Source organism: Aegilops tauschii, chromosome 6, assembly GCF_002575655.3.
Source record: "Aegilops tauschii subsp. strangulata cultivar AL8/78 chromosome 6, Aet v6.0, whole genome shotgun sequence".
Taxonomy (NCBI): Eukaryota; Viridiplantae; Streptophyta; class Magnoliopsida; order Poales; family Poaceae; genus Aegilops; species Aegilops tauschii.
In genome coordinates, this window is record NC_053040.3 from 245,135,447 (window position 1) to 245,158,953 (window position 23,507).

Consider the following 23,507-nt stretch of genomic DNA (forward strand, 5'->3'; position numbering starts at 1 on the left):
TGTCACGGTTTATCATACGAGCAGTGTGTGTTTTGATGAAATAGAGTACTCGTTCGAGAACTGTGCGCCGACGTATACATAAGTACTTGTATACACTGTTGGTGCTACCCCACTTGTAAGCAGTTGTGCAAAACATGGCACATTGGCTCAGCTCGCTTCAACACTAGGCTATCAACCAGCTAACAATCAACAATCTGCTGTCTGACATATAAGCAACTATGTATCTTGTTACAGTGGTTCATGCAGTTAACTGAGGCCACAATGTAAATTCCAAACGTTCACACGCTGGTCCAGCGTTCATGTGGAACACTCACATTAAACTCGGCTTCATAAAAAACTTGAAAAGCATAAGTTAAGCAATTTATACATCTCAATGATTCATAGAACATAACAAAAATATACTAGTTCACAGCAAAAGACAAAGTTGTGAGAAGGTTTACAAATCAGGAAAAAAACAAGCAAGGCTTCTCTGAGCAAAGGGCCTCCCGGCAGGCTTAAATTTCCTGGAGTTCACTCTGGTTTTTTCTTGTTGCCACCATCCAGGGTTAGGTTCTCTCATTCTAGAATAACCAATTATAATTGTGTTCTCAGCTGGAATGCTGAACTGAACCATGTAGTGTACTGACCAGCTGAAAGTCTTGTGCATTCCACTAAATTTAAGCACCGCTATTTGCAGAAATAAGTAGACCACAATGCCTCTTGTCCGCGCACCTGTCCAAAAAACCATCGTGCAACTGTCCCAGCTAGTCCTCGGTCCATGGATGAACTGGTAGAAAGTGCATTCCGGACTAGGATGCAGTTGTTTTCGCTCGTCCCTACACTGCAATAAGGAAGTAAAACGTATGAATCAACTTCTTTTATATTGTGTTGGTCATTCTACCTAGTAACTACCAATGTAGGAATACCTGGAAGACGGGTGGTTAGACGACGGCAACGAGGGATAGCCATCTCATTTTGCGCAGTTCTACTAAAACTGAGGTGTGTGCTTTTGATTGCGCGGATAGAAACGATATGGAGACAGACATCCCGAAACGTTATGGAGATAGACATCCCTGTTTGCGCAAATACGAAATACGGTTATTTAAACAGTGACAGATATTTGCAGTGGCGTATGATTAACAACAGCATCTATTGTGTTATAATTGGCACTAGATTGACAGTATGAAAGTGTCCTTAAGTAAGTAGCATCACATCACATCAACACTGCCACTAGATTAACATGCAGAACAATAGCATTAGTATTACTGTCATGAGAGTAGCACATGGTCAGTAAATGTGCAAACAAATTTGTGCAGTTCCACTGGGATGAAGCAATGTTAGCGGTTTGAGATTTAAGTGTAACTGCAAAAACACAATTCATGGGAAATAAGCAAGACAGAAGCACTTCATAAAATGGTGGTGGCATTGCTTCAATTTATCGACGGCACTAGACCATTACTTATAGTAACATTAGGTGGCATTGCTTAATGCTTCATGTGATTTTACATTAACGGTAGCGATATGGGCGTAGGGACAGTAGGGGCATAAAGTGGTGAGGCAGATGTGGTTGCCGAGAGCGGCAAACACTCAGGAAGCATGTCTGCATTTGTCCCATTTTTTTATCTCCTCGGCGACATTTTCCTATGTGAGCACAGGAAATCTAGACCTGCTCATTCTCATTTGCATTGTCCCCCAACACCCGGCACTTTCTTTCCTTTTTCAACCAAGAGATAGGTCCACTTCCCCCCACCCTTAGCCATCCACCATGCTTTCTTCGTCTTTTCAACCAAGAGACCGGTTGGGTAGCCAGTATCTACTATTTTCCCCCGTTTCCTCTTAGAACCAAGTCCTAGATTCATGCTACAGCTTTCCCACTTTCTTCCCTGTTTGAACCAACTCTTAGAGTCGACTGTATGAACTAGCTTTACCTCTAATAATAGTAAAAGTCTAGGTGGCTTTGGAACAGCGGACGGAAGTAGAAAAAGATCCACACGAAGCCAAGTGGGGAGCTGGGGCAGTAGAGCAAGGCAGGTTTCGAAGGAATATATACCTGAGGGTCGTCGGCATGTGGCAAAGACGGCGTCGGGAGGCCGCATCTTGGCCACAATACCGCAGGGAGGAAGAAGGGGTCGGAGGCCCTCCCGAGCCGGCACTCTCTCGGAGAGAACGGCAAGGCCACCGATCGGGACGCACGGGTAGCCGTTGGTCTCCTCCCTCGCCGCCGACGACAGCGTGAACGATGCACCTACAGCCTGGCCCCGGTCGAGGTTCTCCGGCCGGATTTGTGACCAGCCGTGAGCTGAGAGAGAGTGTGGCCACCTATGTCTTGCTTAGATCTGGAGAGCATGAGAGAGTGAACGAGAGGAACCCTAGTAAAGCAAGCGCTAAGGCTCCTGCTTATATATATAGTGGAGTGATTTTGTTGTACCAGCTTCAAAAAAATGCGCTCCTACGTGTACCCGCGAGTGGGTGTGAGAGAACTAGTGCATGCGTGCACCGCTTCTCTTCGTGAGAGTACAATATACTATGCCCAAAGAACATTCGCCACAAGAGTAATAGTATAAGTGTGTGACGTGTGAGCTAAAATAAAATGTGCGCGACGTCTTTTGTTTTTTAGAAGTTCTGAGGGTAGGGTGTGAAGAGCACATATGTGTGTGACGTCTACCTGCAGATAGACGGTGGGTGCGAGAGGACTCGGGAGAGTCGTACCCGTGAGGGTGCGTGTGCGTGAGAGAGAGGGGGGCACGTATCAATGCAATGCATGTGTCCGTAAATCATTATCCGACAAAACTTCGCCACAAGCCTTTTCCTGACGAACGCCGTAAGAACCGTTAGATCGGCATCCGATAGTGTCAGTTTTGCCATGTCATTTAACAGAACAACCACTCCTCCTACACACAAATCTTCCACGTGAGTGTTAGCAACTGCCGTATGCTCCCCCCGTTCCAAAATGCAGTGCATATAGCTTTATTGAAAATTCGAACCTCGCAAACTTTTACCGAGTTTTCGTGTTCCAAATTGCACATGTAGAATACCCTCTATATATCATTTCATTCATCTTCGAGAGGTAACTATAAAGATGGGGGAGGAGTCTACAAAGAAAGACCATCGTATCACCTGTAGCAATTTCAACCATCCTTTGGTGTGGAGGAATATCATAGGAACTCTACATGATATGATTTTTATAGGATTTTTTCCTTTAGAGCCAATTGGTTCATAGGAATAGATTCATATACTCCACATTTCAAAGGAAATAAACATGATATCATTTCTATAGCTTTAGAGCCACTTGGTTCACATGAATGGATTCCTATACTCCCATAATTTCAAAGGAAAATGAACATTAGCGTATATTCAATAGAAAAGTTCCTATGATATGAACCAAATTACATCTCTTTTCTAATCCCTCCTCATAGGAATTGAGATACATGTCATCTCTAGATTCAATAGAAAAGTTCCTATGATGTGAACCAAATGACATCTCTTTTCCAATCCCTACTCATAGGAATTGAGATGCTCCATGTCATCTCTTTCCGTACAACTTCCATGTATACATCTTCTATTCCTAAATAGCTAGTACAACCCACTAGTAGCTTTTTTCCAAGACATGCAACTATGGCACAAGAACTATATAGTGTGCGAATAACTTTGAAAGATGGTCGCTGGATGAAGCTAATCCGACAGTGCAGAGATGGCAAATCCGAGCACTACCGGCCGTTGTATATCATCAACATTCCACTAGATCTGCCACATGTACAATTTAGAAGACTCCATGGTTGAACTTAAGCATAATGCACAAACCTCAAAACACAAGCACTCCTCCTTTGTTCAAGAATCTTCTGTATCATAATTGAATTTTTTTCTAAATGAATTGCCATTATTTGTTTTTTACTTTATGCTTTACAATGCACAACCCCATGAATCTTAACATTTTTATAAAACTAATTGATTTTGAATGAGATGAACTATAAGAACTAAACAAACATCTACATCATGCATATATGACTCAAAGCTTTACATGCTATAGTGTGTATTTATTCATAATTTGGTTTCGAAATCTCATGCGTTCAATGCATGTGTACCTTACTAGTTTCGAGTAGAGTAGCAAATTTCACGCGGCCCCGGGTATATCAAAATGCAGGGCCCATGCATCATTGCCTTTCGGTCGAACCTACGTCCACAATTTTTTGTACGTACTATATCTCCACTGGTCCCCGAACCCAAAATGTTGGCTCGTTCCCCTAAAACCAAGCGGCCCACACATATTTAAGGCATCGACTCGAACTCAATCCCTCTCCCGTTTACTACGATGTGGGCCCGCACGCCGTAGTAGTACTCCTACAAACCCTACCGCCGCACGCATCATCGGTTTTCTTCAAGAGGACGAGGGAGAAGCCGATTTGTAGTGGAGGCGCTTTAAAAAAATGATCTGTAGTGGAGACCCCTACCCTAGGGTGCCCTAGGTAGCTGCCGCACACATCATTGGTTTTCTCTTTTCTTTATGCTCTTGCGCCCTCGAGTGAAATGATGGTTGCTTCGTTTGTCCAGCTTAATGCGGGAAAAGTGGGGCTTTGTGATTTGATCCCTCATCACTCATTTTCTACTACTGCGGCGCTATGACCGGGGTGCCTCCAATTCCAACCGCTGCTCCGAACTGTAATTTGGTGCATCGCACGTGGAACAAGACGGTGGATGGGCCACATGTCGGCCAAAGGGGTCCTGTTAAGTGTGTCGCCATTTCGTGTGCGGACTGACCCTGCTTGAGTTGCTACGTCAACACGATAGGTGCAGCCTACCACTTGGTTTTGCTCCTTGGTGAATCCCGACTATATTGATCTAAAAAGATACGTACTGAACTACCCTCTCCGTCTTGTTTTTTAGGTGTCTCGGTTTATAGGGCGTGCACGTAGTTCTAGATCATCCATTTGACTAACTAAATATGAGTTACTATGTCACAAAAAGTATAGCATTGGATTATTAAGCGGATGTAGTTTCTAAACATATACCGTTCATCACATATATAGCCAATTAAATTCTCAACCTAGAACGATGTGCATGCCATGTAAACCGATACGGAGGAAGTAGTAGTAAAAATGAGGTGATTTTACCGAGCGATCGGCGCGGGAGCATGGCCTGTCATGCGGTCCCATGTGTCATGATGTACCAAGGCGATGTGCGTGTCCCTCTTGAGGCAGAAGCAATACTACGTGGTTTGAGGTGATGGCGAACCGAAGTGTGAAATAATGGTTGCTTTGTCCATCTGGGAAGGTGCGGCATTGTGATTTGACGTCTCATTGCTCATTACTACTACTACTGGGGCGGTACGACTGGGGTGCGTCCCCCTGCTGTTCTGCACTGTTATTTCGTGCTTGACACGTCGACCCGGTTCCTATATGTCCCACATGTCGGCGACAGGAAGTACATAATTCATGAAAGCGAGCATCGACGGAGGAGTACAAGACACGGCTTGGGATTTTACTGCTTCGCACGATCCATCGATACAAACCCGGACTAAAAAAGGCGAGGGCGGGTCTTTTCCCGCGCGGCATGCAGGGGAGTTTGGCATAGTCTGTTCGAGGCAAGGAGCCAGGAAGGGAAACAAGCAAATAAAGGTTGAGCGACTTAGTTTTGGGAAAATCTGATTTTACGGAGTACGTACCCACTAGGGTTTATAGGGCTCATCTAAAAAACATTCGTTTTTCCGTTTTATAAGTCTCAATTCTACTACTAGTAGTATTACCATCACATGTTGGATTTCGAGGTGCGTTAGATCACTCGATGCAAGCTGTGTCAAGAGAAAACTCACCAATGCATGTACAAGTTCATGGAAATTTAGTGGTCATTCATGCATTCATTCTAATTAATGCCTCGGTAAACATAACTTCTTGAGAAAAACGAGCGTACTAATTACTTGTGCAAACTAGGAGTACGAAATTAATTCGACCACTCACCGTGTACCTTGGTTGGAGAGATTTTGAAATTGAGCGATAAACTGGAAAGGAGGGAGTAGTAACTTTTGTCTCGATTACTAAAGGACATATATATACCAAACAATATGATAATCTCTCTAACCAAGGTAGTAGGGACGAGGAGTAAACGGAGGGAGTAGTAAAATTTTCTCCTCATCCTGTGAGCCACCGCGCGCGTGGGCGAGGGCACGGGTGTAAGGCGTACAATACTACTACTAGTAAGCAAGCTTCACCTCATCTTGCGAGCCACCGCGCCCGTGGGCGGGGGAGACGGCGTACTAAGCAAGCTTCTCCTCGTTCTGCGAGTTGATGGGACACATCAAAAGTACTCCAGTGTATAGAGCCTTGCCTCTAAGGTAGGTCCCACATGGTTTGCCTCTTTTTTTTAACATAACGCGTCAAGTTGCAATTTGTTTGTTCACCCGTGGTAGACGATCCTCCCTCCATCAAGTGGACAACCAGTACACGTGTCAAATTACCACGTGGGCTGCCTTTTTTACAGAAATGAGCTCCACTGTGTACCCGCGCGGGTGTGGTTGGGAAAGAGATGGAGTACGTGCGTCGTGCGTGCACCTCTTCTCTTCGTGCACGTCCCCCACCTACGTGGGTGTGTGTGAGAGATACAAACCTAGACAAATGGCTTGTGCGGAATAACTACTCTTCGTAAGCCATTGTAAGAGTGGACAAAATGGTGAAGGAGGAGATAGGGGAGCAGCGGAGGTGTGCGATTCTTGGCTGGCGTTTGGCCTCGTTTAAATAGGAGATTAAATAGACGGCAGACGGGAGGAGCTCGGTCATGAACGGACGTGTATCCAGAGTGGGTTTCTCGGCTTCCACGCGGGCGGGTTTCACGGAGGCGTTTGAATGCGGCAAGGAGGCGTGTTCAGCCGGGCGTGCAGCGAGTGGCGCTCTCGACTCTGACGTAGGACACCGCGCCGTTCTTCCACTGACGTGTGGGCTCTTTGGGTACATGGCCTGCATGTCAGTGACCCAACGCAGGCAGCGCGCGGCAGAGGAACCTTTGGTGGGCCAGGGCGGTCAGAAGCGGACATTTCATAAACCGATGATTGTTCATTGAGTGTGACATCATCTTTTCATGTAGATAAGCCTACTATGTTGATAGCCCGTTCGATACGTTGTGATTCATAAAGACCGCTGCAAACATCAATGTTCTGCTTATCACAGATAAGATTGATTAATACCCGTAACAATCCATGTCCTTAACAAAGGGTGCATGCACGTATAGGTTGAGCGTGTGTCTTGCGTCGTGTGCTGTGTGCATGCAGGCGTGCGAGTGTTGCGTGCGTGCAAGGTACGTTTCAGTGTTGCATGCATGTGTGCGTACGTGCGTGTGTTCGTGAGTGCATGTGTACGTGTCAGTGTTGCACGCCTGCATGCGTGCGTGTGTTCGTTATGTGTACGTGTCAGTGTTGCACGCCTGCATGCGTGCGTGTCTTGCATGCGTGCATGTGTACGTACGGGGTGAGGCTACACGTCAGTCGATTGACTTTTTCATCTCTGGTCATTAGATTTTCCAGCCGTTGGATACGAAATCAAGGGCCTGCAGTTTATCATCAAACTCCACCCCCCTGGGCCGCCAGCCACCACCGGCCCCCGCCGCCCGCGGCCGGCCCGCGGCGCCATGCCGCCCCGCCTGCCCCGAAACCACTCCCCACCGCCTGTCCGCCGCCCGCACCGGCCATCCCTCTAGGCCCCCCGCGCCGAGCTTTTTCTCGGCGATCCCCACCCCACCGCCCAATCAACGCCCCCCATCGCCGACGACTGCCAACCAGAGTTCTCACGACTTCGAGTACCCACCGACCACTAATTTATTACCATTTCTGTCCTTCATATACGCGATGACGGGTGGGCCCTATGGTAATGTGCGCTGCTGAATGTGGACCGTTTGACTGGTCAATTGATTGTGTCATCAACAAATTACGGACTTGTACGGTGAGCCAGTGACGGTATGATCACCCTAAAATGTATTTTATTAACACAGTACAGACTCAAACTACCATTTCTTTCTTTCATATACGGGTTGACAGGTGGGCCCCATGGTTAGGCGCCCCGATGGTGCAACACTAGTTGCGCCACGTGGAACGTTTGACTAGTCAATTGATTGTGTCATCAACAAAATACGGAGTTGTACGGGTGAGCCAGTGACTGTATAATCATGACATGTATTTTTTTAACATGGTATAGATGCAAGGGCTCATATATACATGCAAGCACTCACCGCTATAAGCGCACACACGCAGACCCTACCCCTATGAGCACCTTCGAGAGAGTGAGCCAGCATATGATCTTGAGATTTTACGAAGTCACCATAGGTGCCTCGTAGTCGAGTGGAACGTCTCCTCCCACTGAACACACATCACCGGAAAATACTGAAATTAACCCAGGATAAATGCGAGCACCGGGACTTTAACCCTGGTGAGCTCGAGAAACCACTGTCCTCCTAACCATCCAATCACATGTTGGTTAGCACGACAAAATGTATGTGGTGACCGTGATGAGCTTATTCTGAAATCCAGTGACCATATCGTGCTTTCGCTTCAAATACAATGACCGTAAGTGTCGTCAACAAAATACGGAGCACGCATCAAATGCAAAGTCCGTCAGTGTCCTCAAGAAAATACGGAGACGTATCGTGAGCTAGATACCGTATGATCACCACGAGAATGTATACGGTGACCGTAATGAGCATATTCTGAAGTCCAGTGACCGTATAGTGCTTTAGCTTGAAATACAGTGACCGTCACACGTGAATGTGTCGTGGGCATGCATACTTTTAGAGGGCCGAGAGATAGTTTGTGTGCGTACGTGAAAGTGGTGTAGAAAGAGGGGGTGTCCGGTGGAGACAAGGAGAGATATGCCCTTCGTTTCTCTTTCCCGTGACTAATATTATAGGAGAATATATAAACATTCACAATGCAAAACAAATATTTTTGGATGCACCATGCAATTAACTTTCATGTATAACATTGTACTATTGTATATGCTTATTTTCTTAGTGGCCGATTGCGTGTGTGGTGTGGTGGGCACATCATTTCTAGTTGTGGTGGGTCAACATGAGGACTCATGGGTCGGTTCCATCCTGCACCACATAGGTTGGACCGATACGCGTTATACGAAGACCCATGTGGAGGACTCAGCGTACAACACGAAGCTAGCTACCAGAGTCGCGGAGGACTCTATCCCCACTGGTGACAAGCCGACTATATATGATTTGTAACCCTAGGCTCCCAGTATGTTATAGAAGCTTGGGGCTAGTTCGTCGATAGTATACACACACGCACAATGCCTGGTATTCACGTGTACTTTGTACACACCCCTATCACTAATATACAGTACCAGGAGTAGGCTTTTTCCTCAACTTCAAGGGTCCGAACTAGGGTAAAACTTTGCCTCATATTACCATCCAGCCTAACAGTCAGGGATATCCTACCGAATGATATGATGGCATCATATCTGCGAACTACTAAGAGAGAGGTGTGTCTGGGGGGCAATGTGTGGGAGAGAGGCCTAAAGATAATGTGCGTGCAGGAGACACGTAGGCACATATATGTCTGTATAGAGGGCTAGTAGAGACAGTGCGTCCGTATATATGCATGTGAGAGAAATAGTGTTTTCCAACTGAGATTAGTGAAAAGAGTGGTACATAGTAGTCATAAAGAGAGAGAGAGAGATACAGAGAGAGCATGTGCGTGAGACTTCCCGACACCCCGAGAGAGATTGTGAGCATGTGTGAAAGAGAAATGCCGATGCATATAAAGTGTGTGCACTTATGCGGTAGATAGAGAGATATATAGCGCGTTTGTGAGAACGGGCCGAGGCATAGTGCATCTACATGTAAACGGTGGCTCTACGCATTAAATTAAAATATAAATGGCATTATTATTTTTGGATGAGATCATGAATTTTGCAAATTGCGTATGGACGAAAATCGGTCTATCAGACACCCATACTCTATTGAATTCTAGCGTGTGCATGTGTTTATTTCATATTATCGATCCATAGAGTGAGAGCGGTTTGAAATACAGGCAATCGATGCTTTTGCAATTCATATATAAACATTAATTAGTGCACTCCATGTTGTTAGTGTGAAGCACTTTATACATTTGTCACTTGCATGGATACATTCCAAATTGCTAGCTACGAAATAGAATACATGTCGAATTCAACATAAAGGGGGTTTCGAAGATTCGAATTCATAGGAAGTGCGTTCATCTATTTGAACCCGAGATAATGGCATTTGTAAATCAGATGTAAAAGGGGGCATCAATCTTTGTTGTGCGTTTGAACATGCTATATATATATTCATACGCATGTCTAACTTTTTTTTGCAACCAAGGAGATTATATCTGGAACCATGCATGAACTGAGGTAAGTTGCATATTTTTCAATATATACTCGTGTACAATGTATATTCAAATGTACCGCCTCCATTCCAAAATAATCATAGCTTTAGGATTTTCAAGAGTAAAGATTTGTGAAGTTTGACAAATCCGGGAAGTTCAATTCAAGAGAACCGAAAACGTCAATGCTTCTGCTCCCAAATATTGAATGAAGGGCCAAATAGGCCTCTGGTCACCCGAAACCGCGCGAGACTAATGTTTGGTGGTAGGATATTACTGTCCTGACTCTGGCCCGTGTAGCCTATCGGCCCGATGTCCAAAGGTCTAAACCGGGGTAGGTTTGTAACTTCACCAAGACGCCAGTCTCAACCGCCTCCGAGAAGCATTCACACGCCGTGGGCACCTAAACACCCATGCGCTCGGCCGAAATCTATCCCACCCACATTTGGGACACCTGAGATTACTGTCCTACCCCCAACATGCAATATGTCTAAAATTTTAGATGGGGGCAAAGTTTGTAACTTTCCCCAAATTTCAAACAAGCGCGTCCCAAACCGAAACATTGTTCCCCCTTAGTTCCCCGCCTCCCTCCGTTTCCCCATTCATACTCTGTGGGCACCAAAACGCCCTCTCCACCAGCCGCGAAACCCCAGCCTCCTCCGTCCTCCACCCATAGCGCCCAATCCACCGCCGCCCTCCTCCATCACGCCGGAGCCGGTACCCCGACGTTGTCGTCCAATGCAACCGCAACCGCAACGCCCTCAAGGACTTAGCAGCTGAAGCCGAGGTAGAGCTACCTCCACAACGCCGACGCCGACGTGCACCGTACCAGAACCACTCCGACCACGCCGTCCTGCGCCTCACTGCTGCCGCTCCACTATCGCAACCGTCCACCGCACCGGAGCTGTTCCCGGTACACCGTCGTTCGCCACCTCGGATCTGGTTACCCGCCGCAGACAGACGACCACCGCACCACACTCAACAACTTGACCATGGGTTCGTCCAAGGCTCCACCGTCCTCCACAACTTCTCGTTTCCAGCGAACCACAAGAAGATCGTTGGAAAAACAGAAGTAGGACACAACACTGCTAGCAGAAAGAGGTACTCCTCTTCCCTTATTCGTGCAAACCTTACGTCTCTGCTCACACTGTATTCATCCCACGAAAGAAACTAGTTGAGCGCTTCTTAGTGCATCTTCTTCGTGATACTAAATGCACAAGGTTTCCTCCCTTTACTATTTCACCTTTTCAATTCAGGGCCAGTCGAACCGCAATTAAAAGAAGCAGCACCCGCTTAGGCGCGCGGAGCACCTAGTCCGCATGTTCGCCGGGGAAGCGACGCATCGGTGTCTATCATAGGGGTGTGGGCGCAAGAGCTGCTTGCGCCCGATCTGAAGGTCGGCGGGGCTTGAATGGATGGCTGGGGGCGGTGCGGTGAGGTCGAGGGGAGGGCGCAGGCAGGGGACTGGGCCGGTGGTCGCTAGCGTTTTGAGGAAGATCGTCAACACTGACTGGCTGGAGGTAGATGAAGGCGATCTGCCTGTTCTTTGCACATCGGACTGTGCAGAAAAAATGGACTGACCTATTTGTTTTCAGTCGACTGTTATTTTCATAGAATCCTGTAGTAATTTAGTGTGACATACATGTTGTAGAGCTATCATATGTCTCCCGTCATTTATTTCTCACCGACCTGCTATCTGCTACCTTTACACTGTACTAATTGTGCACACACTTCACCCATACTCACACTATTGTTTTTTTATGCATGGGTATTTCAGACTCTAACGCAGTGTTGATGAATGCAGAAAAGAAAAGACAGAAGTCGCTCCAGTGTAATTCGAAGATAAGCACTAAGCGTTTCAGCGCTCTAAAGGGTGAAGTGTCAGCAGTTGGAGACAATAAACGTAGCTCTACAGTTGATGATCTCAATTGCCACACACAACCATCCCAGGTGCTTGCTTTAACTTCGCGCTGTCAAATGTGGTCGCGTGTTGCATATGGTGTCTAGCTTGTATTGCTTCTAATTTGGTTAAATTCTGCTTACTTTACACATTATACCTTTGATAATGACATGCCTTCCTGTTTTTGATACATACTACATATGTCTATTAACCATATTCGTACATCAAACTAATGCTCGTTTGTATCCCTTGTCAATCACTTATGATGAGGCAGTCACCCCAGTGGGTTACTGTGAGACGCCATACTCGTTTAAAGAGTGCAGTGTCATCCTCCCCACATGATTCTCAAGAAATAGCAAGGCTAAATGAAGATAGTCAACGTAGCTCTCTAGTTGATGACTGCAATTCCCCCACACCACCATCACAGGTGCTTGCTCTAACTTCACAGTGTGATATGTGGTTGCATGTTGCATACGGTGTCTAGCTTGTAATGCTTCTAATTAGGGTAAATTGCATCTGCTTAGTTTACACATTATACCTGTGAATATGACATGCCTTCCTATTTTTGGTACACACTACATCTATGTGTTAACCTTGTTCTTACATGAAACTACCTCTCTTCTGTATCCTGCATCAATCACTTACGACGAGTCACCTTTATTCGTTGCATATTGCATATTATTTCTAGCCTGTTGCCATGTATTGCTTCTAATTTGGTCAAATACATTTGTTAGGGCACCCTTTTAATTTGGCAGAGTGATATTGGTTTCATCTTTCATATGGTTTCTAGCTTGCATTGATTCTAACTAGTTCAAGCACCTTGTGCTTAGTTTACACTTTATACATCATACATGTCAATATGTCACGCCGTCCTGTTTTTCATACATATTCCATCCTCCTATCATGCGGCTGCCTTACATGAAAGTAGTGTTCGTCAGTATCATGCATCAGTGAGTTCTGAAGAGAAAATTTTATTCCTTTTTCTTGTGGGTTTGACTTGACAAGGCAAAATCAAGAAAGAGGAAGGAAAAGAGTAAGGAAGGCGATGATGGTGGTCCTCTGCAGCAACGTAAACGGAGCATCTGTACCAATTCTCCTTGTACTGATAGTGCATTACAAGGTCCAAGTCTCCGCTCCCCTACTCCACCATCCAAGGTGCTTGCTCTAACTTGGTAGTGTGATATCTGGTTGCATGTTGCATATGGTGTCTAGCTTGTATTGCTCCTAATTAGTGTAAACTTCATCTGCTTAGCTTACACATGATACGTGTGAATATGACATGCTTTCCTATTTTTGGTACATACTATATATGTCTATCACACCATGTTCTTACATGAAACTACTCTTCTTGTGTATCTTGCATCAGTCACTTATGATGGGACACCTTTAAGTTGGCAGTGTGATATTGGTTTGCGTCTTGAATATGATTTCTAGCATGTATTGCTTCTAGTTTGATGAACGCCACCTATGACGAGACAGTTTTAACTTGGCAGAGTGATATTGATTGCACCTTTCATATGGTGTCTAGTTTGCAGTGCTTCTAATTTATTGAAGTGCCTTCTGCTTAGTTACCACATCATAGGTGTGAATATGTCAAGCCGTCCATTTTTTCATACATATTCCATCCTCATATCATGACTTTGCCTTTCATCAGAGTAGTGTTCGTCAGTATCATGCAGGAATGAGTTCTGAAGAGCGAATTATATTCCTTTTTCTTGTCGGTTTGACCTCACAATGCAAAATCAATAAAGCTGAAGGAAATTGGCAAGGCATTGGATGATGGTGGTCCTTCCGAGCAACTGAAATGGAGGTTCTCTATAGATTCTACTCTGGCATCCTCCCAACAAGATTCGCCAGACAACGCAAGGCTAGACAGTCAAAGTAGCTGTGTAGATGATGAGCACATCTCCCGTACTCCACCATCACAGGTGCTTGCTCTAACTTGGCACTATTATATGTGGTTGCATGTTGTGTATGATGTCTAGCTTGTATTGCTTCTAACTTTGTTGAATTGCATCTGCTTACTTTACACATAATGTCTGTGAATATGACATAGGTTCCTGTTTCTAGAACATACTATATCTTATCACACGATGTTCTTACATCAGACTAATGTTCTTGCATATCCCGCATCAGTCACTTATGATAAGGCACCTTTAAGTCGCCACTGTGATATTGGTTGTGTCTTGCATATGATTTCTAGCATGTACTGCTTCTAATTTGTTGAAACACCATACAGTTTGAACTTGGCAGAGTGACATTGGTTGCATCTTTCATATGGTGTCTAGCTTGCAGTGCTTCTAATTTGTTGAAATGCCTTCTGCTTAGTTACCACATCATAGGTGTGAATATGTCACGTCATCCTGTTTTTCATACATATTCCATCCTCGCATCATGTGTTTGCCTTTCATCCGAGTAGTGTTCGTCAGTATCATGCATGAATGAGTTCTGAAGAGCGAATTTTATTCCTTTTTCTTATCGGTTTGACTTCACAATGCAAAATCATTACAGTTGAAGGAAATTAGTCCGGCAGTGGATGATGGTGGTCCTTCGGAGCAACTCAAATAGGGGGTCTCTACAGATTCTACTCCGCCATCCTCCCAACAAGATTCGCAAGACAACACAAGGCTGGACAGTCAATGTAGCTGTGTAGATGATGAGCACATCTCCCCTACTCCACCATCACATGTGCTTGCTCTAACTTGGCACTATTATATGTGTTGCATGTTGCGTATGATGTCTAGCTTGTATTGCTTCTAACTTTGTTGAATTGCATCTGCTTACTTTACACATAATGCCTGTGAATACGACATGTGTTCCTGTTTCTAGAACATACGTGTACATGATGAGCACATCTCCCCTACTCCACCATCACAGGTGCTTGCTCTAACTTGGAACTGTTATATGTGGTTGCGTTTTCCATATGATGTCTAGTTTGTATTGCTTCTGATTATGTTGAATTGCATCTGTGTAGCTTACAACTTATACCTGCAATGATCACTTACCCATAAGACACATTTAACTTGGGACTGTGAAGTAGGTTGCATCTTGCATTGTCTTCTAGCTTGTACTGCTTCTAATTTCTTGAAATGGCACTTACGACGAGACACTTTTTACCTAATAGAGTGATATTGGTTGCATGTTCATATGGTGCCTAGCTTTCATTTCTTCTAATTTTGTTGAAATGCCTTCCGCTTACTGTTTTTTCATACATATTCCATCCTCCTATCGTACGTGTGAATATGAAACGCTGTCTTTTTTTGTATATATTCCATCCTCCTATCCTGCGCTTGCCTTACATCAAAGTAGTGTTCGTCTGTATCATGCATCAACCAGTTATGCAGAGCTAATTTTATTCATCTTCTTGTGGTTTTGACTTCATAAGGCAATATCAGAAAATAGGAAGGAAAAGAGTGAGTTAGGGGATGTTGGTGGTCCTCCGCACCGACGCAAACAGAGACTCTCTAGATTTGCCACTGCTACTGCTAATGAAGTTGAAGTCCCAAGTCTACATGATGAGTTCATCTCCCGTACTCCACCATCGCAGGTGCTTGCTCTAAGTTGACAGTGTGATAATTGGTTTCATGTTGCATATGTTGTCTAGCCTGTATTTCTTCTATTTTGATTAAATTGCACCTGCTGAGTTTATACGTTATACATGTGCATATGACATGGCGTTATGTGTCTAGAATACACTTCATCTATCTATCATACCATGTTCTTACATGAAAGTACTGCTGTTGTGTATCCCGCATCAGTCACTCATGATTGGACACTTTTAACATGGCAGTTTGATAGTGGTTGCATCTTGCATTGATTTCTACGTTGTACTGCTTTTAATTTTTCGAATTTCCACTTATGACAAGACACTTTTAACTTGGCAGAGTAATATTGGTTGCATCTTTCATATGGTGTCTAGCTTGCATTACTTCTATTTTCTTGAAAATCCTTTTGCTTAGTTTACACATCGTAGCTGTGAATATGTCATGTCGTCCTGTTTTTCTTACATATTCCATCCTCATACGGTTGTCTTACATCAAAGTATTGCTTGTTTGTATCATGCATCAATGAGTTCTGAAGAGTGATTTTATTCTTTTGTGTTGTGGGTACGGCTTGACATGGCAAAGTCAAAAAGAGAAAGGAAAATAATATAGTAGGGAGTGGTGTTACTCGTCGGGTGAAACGGAAAAGGATCCGCCGTCCAGATTCTGCTGGTACTTATAGTGTAGTAGAAGGTCCAAGTCCACGGCTAAATCTACAAACACAGTATCACCTGCTCCACCAGCTGCAGCATCCGCTTCAACTGTACCATCATCTCAACGAGTTACTCGTTCGTTTGCTCCGGAACTGGCCAGTTCCCAAGTTGCTTCACACCTAACACTACTTCCGAGGCACTGCTGACACAACAGGACTTGGCAAGATCAGATGAACCTCATGAGCATCAACACCAAGACGGTACCTGACCGAGTCAAGTTGCAGTTGCATGCTCCTTTACATGTACTCTCACAGTTTGATGTACACTAACACTTTCCATATTCGTTGTTGAACTAGCACCACAGCGCAAGCGGAAACAGACATCAGGGATAATGCTTGACAGATTAACAAAATCTAAAGGAGGAAGGATGGAGATCCATTTCTAGGCAGGCTTAAAAAGGCCACGTGATGCTACAGAGTCAGCCAAGTTAGTATCAGAGGCAGCCGTTGCCGTTAGGTGTCATGCACGTATCCTCCCAACGTGGATCCAGTACAGGAATAAGAAAGACAATACCCAGTTTAACACCTTCCTTGACCATTTATCCGTAAGTAATGTTATTCATCGCAATTAGTAATATTGTCTTGCTCTGTCCCATACTTTCTAGCTTCCTCCTAATAAGACCCACATTGTTTTTTCAACAGATGAGGTTCAAGTTGGATCCGAAAGATGATGCAACTAAACAAGCATGCACTCATGCTTTTCAGTCTGCTCTACGACGGTATCGGTACCACCTTAGAAAATCTCACCTTGAAGGCAAGGCTAACAATGAAATCGCCCAAACATCTCCAGTGGAATATATTACATATGAAGACTGGACAGCCCTCGTTAAACACTGGTCTGATCCAAAGTATCAGGTAGGCTATATGTATTTGATCAGACCACATATTGAACTTGTATTTATGTATGTGCCTTACAAGTGTATCTTCTTCTAGGCTAACTGTTTGAAGAACAAGACCAACCGTTCTAAAGTGAAATTCCAACAGACAACAGGATCTCGTAGCTATATTGCACACTGCGAGGCTCTTGTAAATAGCTGCTACTTCCTTCTTTTTTCTATGCCATATTATCATATCTATATTGACTTGTTCCAAATATAGAGGAAAGCCTGTGCGGACCAAAAAGAACCTGAACAGAATGCAGTGCAAATCTTCAAGGATTGCCACACCAGCAAGATGAAGGGCATGAGCACACCAGTTCAAGCCGCTGTTGTAAGTCCTTGGTTTGCAGCCAATGTCAGTTACTCTGTTCACTTTTATACACAGTTGTCTTAACGTATCATTTCACCTTACGTGGTTTAAAAGAGATGAAGGATATTCTTTTGGTCTTGATCTGTAATCTAGTTGTTATGTTCACATGCGCACACAATCATAAAATAGCATGTTTGTTTTACATCTGTTTGCCCATGATATGAATGATGTCATACTATGTTCATCCTACTTTAAACCATGTCTCTTTATCCTTAGATGTCAACGAATGTGAGGAAATAGACAATACAGTAGGCATGCTACATGGGCATATGTTCCGAAAGTGATTTTATTATATAGTTGGCACTACAATACATGTTAATGTATTACAGTAGTTCACCAAAATAAGTTATGTATAAACGTGTAACCTACTTTGTTTGTTTTTGTCTCATTAGTAACTTATCTGGTACACTAATCTACAAGTCCAAACTTTCAGGAAGCTATGGAACCAATGATTGAACAACCACAACCACCTGAAGCTGACGAGGCTACCACAGGCACAATGTCACCTCTTGCTGCAGTGCGTCAGTATCTCTCCACTAACAATGCAAAAAGCACCTTCCTGCGTAATTCTGGGTTCGTTGTCCAGGTAACCTCGTCCAAATCGCCTACTGAACAAAAGCTTCCAGCTAGACAGAGTGATATATCTATGCTCCAGACACAAGTCCAATCCCTAATGGACGTCGCTTTGGAAACAAGAATAGTGGTTGACAAATGTCGGCAAGATATGAATGGTTTTGAAACCAGACTATCCGACATTCGCTTCGTTGTTCAAGAGTAATGGCGGAAAAAGGTGAAGATCGTGCTGCTCCATCAGATTCTACAGCCTGAAACATTAGCACTCAGGTCAACTGATCTGTGCTTCTATACATCTGATGGTGCTTTTATCTGCAAGGACTATAAACTTTATGCCAACATGCCTTTTGTTGTATGGTTGGAATTTATTTTGTTGTGATACAACATTTATGATGCTACCAAAGGCTGCAGTAGTTACGACGCTATTTTTGTATAGTGTAGGTTTATCTTAGTAATGTATTCGGCCGAAAGCTTCCTAGGAGCCCAACATGCCAACATTCGTTGGGCCCATTCCAATTGGGCTAAAAACGATTATCGGCCGAAATTTGCATGTAGCCCACTAAAAATATCTGGGCCTAAATCAGCATAAGCTTTCATATTTTTTTCTGGTAGGCATGTGCCCATAGTGGGCCTTTAACAGGCCTAAACATAATTTGGGCCCTCAGTAACAATAGGCCGTTTACATGTGTAAATATCTCGAGCCCATAAAAAACATGGGCCTTTAATAGACCGAAAGTGAGATTGGGCCCTGATTGTGCCAAATAACCCACTGGTCTTAGCAGGCCGAAATGGTGGCCCATTTACGATGCGGATCTTTCACAGGCCGAAATTCGGACGGGCCGTAAATGCGCTGACCTAATACACGGGCCTTTAACAGGCCAGAAGTTCGGTCGGGCTAGATTATCGTCATTTTTATATGGGCCGTTAATGGGCCCGATGTGACGTTGGGCCACATATGGCCCATGGATTTCGTCCGACGTTAACAGGCCGAAAATCACAACAGGCCAAAAGTGGCCCAAATCTATAGTGGGCCTCTAACAGGCCGAATGTCAGACATGGCCGAATATGACCCAAATCCTTCACGGTCGTTTATGGGCCGAAAGTTTCAATGGCCTGTAAATGGGCCCAAATGAAGCAGGACCTTTAACAGGCCGGAAATACACCGGGCCGTAATTCGGACCATATACTTAGCGGACTGTTAACGGGCCAGAAGTGACCATGGGCCGCGATGATGACAAGTTTAGGACAGGCCGTTGACGGGCCGATTTGACACTAGCCGTACGGGCCTTAACTGAGAATGTTGGGCCTTTAGCTGGGCCGGCCCATTATGGTCTGCAAAGTCTTGTGGGCCTTTAGCTGGGCTGGCCCATTGTGGTCTGCTAAATCTTGTGGGCCTTTAGCTGGGTCGGCCCATTATGGTGTGCAAAATCTTGTGGGCCTTTAGCTGGGCCGGCCCATTATGGTCCGCTAAATCTTGTGGGCCTTTAGTTGGGTCAGCCCATTTAAACTTTATGGCCACTTTTGGGCTCGTCCACGTGTCAACATATCATAGGCCCATCTCGACCATTGGATGAGTGACACCTGTGCCAACGCGGAGCTGACGCGTGGTTCCGTCAGCCAATGAGAATTTTACACGTGGAAAATCGGCATTGGTCGTGGCTGTTAGCGGGTTATCGGATCCAAAACCGGACCCGATAGCTTAACGGCGTCCCGTTACGGTGGATGCCATGTGTCGGTCACCCTTGACGAAAGCACTTCTATGACGCGCAATTTATCGTGATGGAAGTGGACACTTCCGTGATGATAATTTTTGTAATGTCATGGAACACTTCTACGACAGCACATGTATGACTATCTTCATTCTGTCATAAATTTGTCATGGATGTACATGCATGACAGAAAACGTGACCTACTGTGAGAAACACGTATCATCACGGAAGTGTATTTTTTTGTAGTGAACGTCTCCAGGTCGTGCTTGAGGCCGCCAGGGCAAGAGGCCGCTTGGACGACATCTTCGTCTCCTTGTTCGACGAGGTCCTCGTCGGCTTCCTCAACAAGTTCACTTTCTTCAAGAAGCTCAAGAACGACCTTGACGTATGCCTCCAGCCCACGCGCCCAGGCTCTGTGATGCCCGCCACCCTCAACGCACTCTATGGTGACAACCTCTTCGACGTACTGGTGGCCCTGCGACTGCCCGCCGTCGCGTCGGAAAATGTCCACCTCGAGGTCGCGCTCACCGCGCAGCGCCCGGCGTAGCAAGACACCCTCGACATAATCACCCACGTCTACGCGCAAATCATCCACAAGGACTACTACGTGCTAGAGGAGGACGGTAGGACACTGGCCTTCTTGGACCGTAGGGCAACCTTGGACGGCATTGTTTAGAAGCACGTTGAGCTCGCCGCCAACGCCGCTGCTCCTCACATGCCGGTTGGTGACCCGGCGCACTAGGGCGTGAGGATGTCGTTGATGGATCCATATGTATCTTTATCTTTCTGTCAAATCCATGTAGTAGTATATGGTACTACTAGTAATTATCTTACCTTTCGCATCAACTTCATAATTTTCGTACGTACTCCATGCATGAACCGCGCCAGAACCAAACTTCTCATTACTCTAGGGAAAGTCGTTATTTCTATCTCTCGGTCGCGCCATGGAGCAGAACCAAATTTTACAAGTTACAAGTTCAAAAGGAAAGCCTGTCGTGTTCGTGTCGCACCCCCACACGGTTGGTCCGGCACGCCGCTCAAGGGGGAATGGGTGTTGTGTTGCATTTTCACTTACAAGTGGGACCGCAGTTGAGCAAACCGACTATCGGTAAACCGCCACCCCGCCCACCGTGCGATGGCTGAGAAAATAGGAGGGAGAAGAGATGGCTGTAGCACAGACTCCAAGAAAATTGGTGTCAGATGGGGCTCTTGTGGGTGGCATGTGCCGTACTGCTAGACATGAATGCTAGTTATGTCCCATGCCACCCCACTATATCGAGATGCTGGTTACGTAGAGCGTACACATTATCTCTCCAGGAGTACGGTACACCACTAGTACTACTCACATTGTCACGAAATTTCCTGGAGTCCGTGCTCAACCCTCCTCTCTCTCTCTCTCTCTCTCTCTCTCTCTCTCTCTTCTCAGCCAGCCAGCAGACGCGCGGAGCCCATCATATGTTTGCTCACATGCGGTCCCACATGTCAGTGAAAACGCAAGAGGACCCACTGAACTTGCACATCTTTCACCTCGACGTGCTGGTGATTAAAAACAAATCCAATAAAGGTCTTCGGTGGCTGCTTTTGGAGTTACTCAAGAGTAAGATTCTATTTACAGTTTAACCCAAGATGCACATCACGTGGCTTCAACTAGCACTCCACTTTCTAGCATGCCACGACCTGGATGCTGGATGTCCCACGTGTCCACAAAAGGAGGAAGAACTTGACCAATCTTCTCCACATTTAGACCGGAGGAGTAGGAAACACGGCAAGCCCTGTGTCTACATCATACTACATACAAGCCCACCTCACGTAGTCACGCTATCACCATATTTCTCGGCCTCCATGCGACACCTAGCTCTAGTTGATCTAACTAGAACTAACTATTATGCTAGCATACTCCAATATTAAGTTGGCTCTATATGATGTGGCAACTTCATATAACCGGATGCTGACTATACTACTACGGTACTGACACTCCAAGAAGTGAGTCAAAAACCATTCATAAATTGAGTTTATGACATGCATATGCAAATGTACCATTCATTACATACAACAAGTCATCAACACACAACGACAACGAGGATACATGTTGGATTATAGATTAGTTCCAACAAAACATTCTAGTAAATACTAAAGTTTTCATCACACAACAAATGGCCTCCGTCCCTCACACGAGCAAAGCCACTTCGCACCCCCACACGGTTGGTCCGCCACGCCGCTACGGAAACGCGTGCTATCTTGCATCTTCACTTAGGCCAACTCCAGCACGTGCAGCTCGGACGCGCGCTCACCCAACCCCCTTTCCCTCGACGCCCCTGACCTACCCAATCACGGCTACCTGTTTTGTGCTCCCAGCGGTCAGATTTGGAGCGAATCCGGTCGGGCTTGAGCTCGCCCGGCTGTGGGAGGCCGCATCACGCCATGGACTGGCCGGCCACCGGGCTGGAAGGCCCCAGAAAACCGCAAGGCCGCATGCAGGTACTGACTCCTCCTCTAGCCGCTCGGATCAACACCGTCGGCGGTCCGCCGGCAGATACATGAATGGCAGTCGGCCGGGCTCCGTGCTGGCCCGAAAGCTCGTCGGCACACCATTGCCACTCATTACGTGCGAAGACTGCCCAAAGAAGTTCTTGCGCCGCGTGTCTAGAACGCCAGAACGTCCCTGATGGGTGTTCATCAAGCGCTCAACCGATGGGATATGTGCTACTTTAGCTTCGGTTGTGCTCTCGGATTTGACTAGTTGTGCTAAATTAAAATTTTATTGTGTAGAATGGATGCAAGTTTTGGTATTGGGAAGAAGAGTACATTGATATATTGATAGAGCGCAATTTAGTAGATGTTTGTGCACTTTTAGCTAGCATAGAGGCTAGAGATGAGACTAGTGCACTTGTTGATAGAATAGAGGCTAGACATGAGACTAGATGCGAGGAAGCAAGTCTACTTCTTTACACTCGAAGAAGAAACAAGCACACAAGATCGAGCCTCCGTAGATCAACAATGAATGCATCGAGAAGGAACTAATCCAACTTACAGGAGCAGTTATGGAAGTTGGATATCTTCTAAAATGTATTATTGTGGTTCTTGTTTTCTTTGGTCTTGCTTTTCTAGTCAAAATTTTGTGATGTATTTCCATGTACCAAAAATAAATGATGAAAAAAGATATGTGTTTGCAAAGAAAAATGTACGCGGCCGGGATGCGTCCGCGCGTGGGCGCACGTCCACCACATCCAAGAAATGGCCCGGACACGACCCCATTGCCCTACCCAAATGGACAGAATCCGGGCAAAACGGACGTCCGTTTGGGGTCATGCGCTGGAGTTGGCCTTACAAGTGGGACCGCAGTTGAGGAAACTGACTATCGGCAAACCCCCACCTCGCCCGCCGCTCGATGGCTGAGTTAGAGAAACGAGGAGGTTGAAGAGATAGCTGTAGCACGAACTCCAAGAAATATGGTGTGAGATGGAAGTCGTGCTGGTGGCATGTGCCATACTCCTGGACATGAATGCTTGTTCCG